The sequence below is a fragment of the Salvelinus sp. IW2-2015 genome, linkage group LG33, assembly GCF_002910315.2.
Source record: "Salvelinus sp. IW2-2015 linkage group LG33, ASM291031v2, whole genome shotgun sequence".
NCBI lineage: Eukaryota > Metazoa > Chordata > Actinopteri > Salmoniformes > Salmonidae > Salvelinus > Salvelinus sp. IW2-2015.
In genome coordinates this window covers 11,188,570-11,195,618 of record NC_036872.1, presented here as the reverse complement: position 1 = coordinate 11,195,618, position 7,049 = coordinate 11,188,570, and positions in this window count along the sequence as shown.

The window sequence follows — 7,049 nt, the reverse complement described above, 5'->3', positions numbered from 1 at the left end:
GAGGTATCTTCCTCCCGTACTGCTCCATTTGGAAGCTGACACACTGGAGAGGATTACACTCGTGCACTCTCCCAAAACAAAATGGTCACTATTCCTGGTACTAACAACGGCTTCTTGAACTGGGTGGTGACAGAGATGGGGATATCTGTAGCCAGAGAGTTTGGCAGGAAGTTAGGAGGAGAAAATGTGGAGAGTAGTAGGGAAAGCCCACAAAAACTTCAGCCCTGTAGTCCAGGGAACATTGATATCTAGTGTCTTCACTTCATCTAGCTCTGATGTGTCCATGTTGGGCGATTCGGCGTTCCAATGAATCCCAAAGGTGTTCGATGGGGTTGAGGTCAGGGCTCTGTGCAGGCCAGTCTAGTTCTTCCACACCAATCTCGACAAACTATTTCTGTATGGACCTCGCTTTCTGCACGGGGGCATTTTCATGCTGAAACAGGAAAGGCCTTCCCCAAACTGTTGCCACAAAGTTGGAAGCACAGCATCGTCTAGAATGTCATTGTATGCCGTAGCGTTAACTACAGGGGCCTAGCCTGAACCATGAATAACACCCAGAGACCATTATTCCTCCTCCAACAAACTTTACAGTTGGCACTATGCACTCAGGCAGGTAGCGTTCTCCTGGTATCCGCCATCCTCTTTCTATTCTGGTTAGAGCCAGTTTGCGCTGTTCTGTGAAGGGAGTAATACACAGCATTGTACGAGATCTTCAGTTTCTTGGCAATTTCTCTCATGGAATAGCCTTCATTACTCAGAACAAGAATAGCCTGATGAGTTTCACAAGAAAGTTCTTTGTTTCTGGACATTTTGAGCCTGTAATCAAACCCACAAATGCTGATGTTCCAGATATTCAAATAGTCTAAAGAAGGACAGTTTTATTGCTTCTTTAATCAGAACAACAGTTTTCAGCTGTGCTAACAAAATTACAAAACGGTTTTCAAATGATCAATTAGCCTTTTAAAATGATAAACTTGGATTAGCTAACACAACGTGCCATTGGAACACTGGAGTGATGGTTACTGATAATGGGCCTCTGTACACCTATGTACTGTATATCTAGGAACAGCATTTACCGTGTAGAATGACTGTGATTGAGGCTAATCGCAAAGTCCTGTGTCATCTGTTTATTTAACCTTTAGCCAGTTAAGTCATTGAGAAGAAATATTCCTTACCAATAACAACCTGTTTTATGTTCTTTCTTTCAGCAACTCCCTCAGATGCACTGGAGTCAGTGGACATATCCCAGTTTGAAGTGCCAAGGCTGCCAGTCAATGACTCTCATTGTGAGATTAATGAAATCCTGCTGGATCTCAAGTCATCAGGTACCAAACTATCGCTTTACTGTAGATCTCACTTTACTGTAGATCTCACTTTACTGTAGATCTTACTTTACTGTAGATCTTACTTTACTGTAGATCTCACTTTACTGTAGATCTCACTTTACTATAGATCTTACTTTACTGTAGATCTCACTTTACTGTATATTCTCATTGTGTCAATAGTCAATAAATCAACAGAATGGCTACATACACTGTACAATGTATTATCGACATATGGTATAACCAAATCAATGTGTGAATTATTAGAATTTCCACCCCCCTCCTATCAGATCACTTGGTGTTGCCTACTCAGATGGAGATGGACCTACCCCTCACCCTCTCTCCCAAGCCTAACCTGACCCAGCTCTGTCTGGCCTCCTCSCAACTCCCAGCTGAGCAGATCTCTCCACTCTACAGATAGTAAGTCACCTCTTGACCTATCACCAGTMTGAGGGTAAGACTAMAYKGATAATACCATGTATTTTTCATAGCTGGGGTACATTCCTTGGCGTGTTCTACCACTGCAGATGTGGCTGCTTATATCAGGATACAGGATATAGCAACCTGCAATGTTGTTTGTTCTGYGATTCCATCACTAAGTGTGCTGCACCCTATACACAGTACATCATATCTCTATATATGGCTTTGTAAGCGTGCCACTAAGTGATGCAGCGTGCCACTAAGTGTGCATGCGTGTCACTAAGTGATGCAGCGTGCCACTAAGTGATGCAGCGTGGTCACTAAAGTGATGCAGCGTGTCATTAAGTGATCAGCGTGCCACTAAGTGATATGCCACGCGTGCCACTAAGTGATATGCAAGCGTGCCACTAAAGTGATGCAGCGTGCCACTAAGTGGATGATGCAGCGTGTCACTAAGTGATGCAGCGTGCCACTAAGTGATGCAGCGTGCCACTAAGTGATGCAGCGTGCCACTAAGTGATGCAGGGTCTCATGGGTTCAGTGATTGTCTTGTTGTTATTTCTTATCTGAGACAGATCAGGAGGAGATGGAACAGGTACTTTGAATGTAAACTACCGTCTTCAACTGTAGATATTCCATAAAAAATCTGCCATTTCCAGCTACAATAGTCATTTACACCATTAACAATGTATACACTGTATTTCTGATCAATTTGATGTTATTTTAATGGACAATATATATTTATTATTTTCAAAAACAAGGACATTTCTAAGTGACCCCAAACTTTTGAACAGTAGTGTATATGAGAAACAATATCAGCACATTGAAGATAATTGTTCCAAACGTGAACAAATAAACAACCATCTTAGTAGGCAGCGTGCTGTTTGAAATTATGATTATAATGAAATTAAATCATATCCCTAGAACAAATTTGACTGCTACACTGTCAAGAGACTCTGCCTTTGACATCACCATCGCAGGAGCATAAATGGCCCTGTTTTTTAAGAAGAGCGAAAAAGGTGGGGAAATAAAATTTTTTTTGATGACTGTCACGACATTAAACACGACATTAGCTTTGAGTAGTTTATAAAAGCATTAAATGTTTGTATAAAGAAAATATATGGCACATGCTGGAAGCCCAGCAATGAAAAAATGTATCAGAATATTTCCAATTTTCAGAAAATTGATGAGAAGCTCGGTGCTTTTAGCAATGCGGGTGTATTTATATACACTAGCGTTGCTTTCAATTGTATGGAGGAATGCTGCGTTCAAAACAACTGGGAACTCGGAAATCTCAGACTTCCGACTATATCGGCCATATACCACAAACCCCTGAGGTGCCTTATTGGTATTATAAACCGGTTACCAACATAAATAGAGTATTTTTGCATCATACCCGTGGTATATTGTCTGAAATATCACAGCTTTCAGACAATCAGCATCCAGGACCCAAACTACCTAGTGTAAATACTTTGCTTGACGTAACCAAACAATCCACTTATTGTGATCATTTGACAAAATGTTAACAATAATCGAATGATGAGATTGAAAGGATTAAAATTGATGAAAGATGAATGTCTGCACTGCAGACGGGGCCAACTAATAAGAGAGTGAATAGCTGAGCACTGAGCACTACAATGCACATTCTGGCAGTCAAACAGAATTGAGGCAGTAATGTCCATCCTCCATTGACTTGACGCGTTAGAAGTTTCAGGAAATCGTCAAATCTCCGGCTGGCTGTGCCTTTCAGGAACTGATATTTTAGTCGCAGGAAGAATCTACAATATACAGTAATATGTTATTCCAAGACTGTGATGATACACAAAACAATAATTCAAAGACAAGGACTGACAGGGATCAGCATGTTAGTGTTAAATCATTTGTTTAAATAACAAGACTTGAATGACAACAGAAATTCCTAACAATGGAGGAATAATTCCTTATATTTGGGGTTTTGCTTGGGTGGACAGGTACAGTATATGATCCTGACTGGTTTGTTGTTTGTCCACAATCAATGGATAGCTTTTCAACATGAATTAAAATGGCCATGGAATAGACAGTAATGCCTTTTAATAGCTTGAGATTTTTGGTGTTGCTATTCTCATGGCACAAGGAAGCCAGTACTTCCTCAGGTAGGCCAGGACAAAGGGATACAGAAGCACTTCCTCCAGTGTTGTTGAAGTGTCTTCAAAGTCTTTATCCTGTAAAGTGTATTGACAGAAAAACATTACAGTATTTCCAGTATGTGATGCAGTCATCCAGACGGTCCATTCCTGTAATGCCAGGTTATTTTGTTGTAATCCACCGGTTTACAGCCTGCAGAAAGATAACGCTATCATTCAGTGTATTCTTTTACCCTAGCCTAAAAGTGAACATGATTAATGTCCAAAGTGTTCTTTAAAAAAAGTATTATTATTAGCACCATAAAGGTCCTAAAGATAATAATAAATCACTCACATTGCACAAGTACACACTGTCTACAGATTTTCTAGGCACGGTAGTTAGCCTACATGTGCTGTAGATCTACAGTCATTCATCGTAATGCAGAACAAATACCTGGTCTCAAATTCCTGCGCAGCATTCCTGATCTTTCTCAAGCAGAATGCGACATTTTCCGTGGCTCGTTATGAAAGTTGCCACAGGAAAGCCGTTCCCACCCTCATCCCTGACAACTAGTGCGTAGATGGCATAGCCATATGCAGTGTGGCCTGCAAAAGAAATGCAGGTCTAAGCAAGTTAACCCAGAAAGTAGTGGCTCTGCACCACATCCGTAACACATTGTGCCTCTGCCACACAGGCTGTCACACAGGCTTTCATTTTCATTCGACCATCTATGTGCGCATCTTGAAAACGTCTCTTCACTGATGTTGAATGAATATGAATGTTGTTCTTGTAAAGTGTTACCATTTTGTTTATACACCAGAATAGGACGCATCCACGAACAACAGGTTTTTACCACATTTCACCATCTTCTGCCTCTGCTCTTGATTTTGAAGAAAGAGGAGCAGAATGAGGAGCAGTCGATGCTCAATGTCTCGTTGGCACGGACGTCTGAAGAAGGGGACCATGGTGCAGCGTGGTGAGCGTACATACTTTTATTTTAATGATGTCGCCAACAAAACAATAAACATACAGAAACGACCGTGAAGCTTAACTCGGCTATAATGCCGCTAACAAAGATAACTTCCCACAAAGACAGGTGGGAAAAAGGGCTACCTAAGTATGGTTCTCAATCAGAGACAACGATAGACAGCTGCCTCTGATTGAGAACCACACCCGGCCAAACACAAAGAAATAGAAAACATAGAAATAAAGAAACTAGAATGCCCACGCTAGTCACACCCTGGCCTAACCAAAATAGAGAATAAAAGCCTCTCTATGGCCAGGGCGTGACACTCGTTTTTTCAGGTCCGTCTTCGCTTGAGAATCCACACTCAGAGAATCGCTGTTGTGATGCCTCTCTAGCGACTCATCCTGTTCTTGACATTCTTGACATAGCACCTATCTTGCATGTCCATGAAGCCTCTAGCTTTAGACCACTCCATTAGATACACTCATGACAATCTCATGGCACGCCTTCCCTTCAACAGCGAGGAATGAAATGTGGGACGTCAGGTCTGGGTGGATCCTGTTGTTTTTCTGCTCTTCGGTCGTGTTACTGTGTCCAGTGTGGAACATCTTTCTTATGATGGTGGGTCCATTCATTAGGTCAAAGGACACATAGGCCTTACAGCTGTTTGCCCTGGTCTCATCAGGCTGCCCAGATGACTTCTCTTTGGGGTTGTCATTGTCACGACTTCCGCCGAAGTCGGTCCCTCTCCTTGTTCGGGCGGTGTTCGGCGGTCGACGTCACCGGCCTTCTAGCCATCGCTGATCCACTTTTCATTTTACATTTGTTTTGTCTTTGTCTTACACACCTGGTTTCAATTCCCCAATTACCTGTTCATTATTTAACCCTCTGTTCCCCCATGTTTGTTTGTGAGTCATTGTTTGTTCTAGTGAGGTCCGTTATAGTGGCCTTGGTTTATTTGACGTGTATTGTTTTATTGTTGAGTAAATTGCTTTCATTAGTCATATCTGCTGTCCTGCGCCTGCCTCATCTGCACCAGCGACACACAGACGCATTACAGTCATGCCTTTCACAGTGGTAGTGAAGAGACTTTTGTCTGTGTTTGGTGCAGATATATGCTTCCTCTATTTCGCCTAGACTCTTCTGTATGAAATCTTCAAAGGTCGTAACCCCTCCACTTCTGCTCCCTGGCTCTTCTTTCTGTCTCTCTCCCTTATATGATTTATGAAGACTTCTGTTAAATAATACAAAACATATACGTACCTCTCATTATAATTTCTATCTTTGGTTGGCTTTTTATTCATTGCAATATTCATGTTTTACAGGGATGTTATGATCATGTCATATACCTGGACTGTAACTTTTATTTCAAGCTTTTTCATCAAACTGTTCCCTTTTCTTTCTTTTTTGGGGCTAAAGGGTCCAGTACAATCCTCAGATTGTTGTTTTTATTTTTAGTGTCATTCAAATTTCTTGATTTAAAGCATTTTAAAAACAGGTACAGTGGGGAGAACAAGTATTTGATACACTGCCGATTTTGCAGGTTTTCCTACTTACAAAGCATGTAGAGGTCTGTAATTTGTATCATAGGTACACTTCAACTGTGAGAGACGTAATCTAAAACAAAAATCCAGAAAATCACATTGTATGATTTTTAAGTAATTAATTTGCATTTTATTGCATGACATAAGTATTTGATCACTTACCAACCAGTAAGAATTCCGGCTCTCACAGACCTGTTCGTTTTTCTTTAAGAAGCCCTCCTGTTCTCCACTCATTACCTGTATTAACTGCAACTGTTTGAACTCGTTACCTGTATAAAAGACACCTGTCCACACACTCAATTCTCCTACCTGCCCTCGGCCCACTACCTCCTAGCCCCCCCCCAAGAAATGTTTGGGTAGTACTCACGGGCTTCCAGCCTTGCCTCCGTGCTGCCTCCTCATATCGCCGCCTCTCTGCTTTCGCTGCCTCCAGCTCAGCTTTGGGACGGCGATATTCTCCAGGTTGAGCCCAAGGTCCCTTTCCATCCAATATCTCCTCCCATGTCCAAGAATCCTTGATGCCTTGCTCCTGTTGCCGCTTGTCACGCTGCTTGATCCTGTGGTGGGTAATTCTGTCACGATCGTGTGGAGAGACGGACCAAGGCGCAGCGTGATATTGATACATCTTCTCTTTATTAATGAAGATGAATGAACACGACACGACACACTTTAACAAACTAACAAAAAACCAAC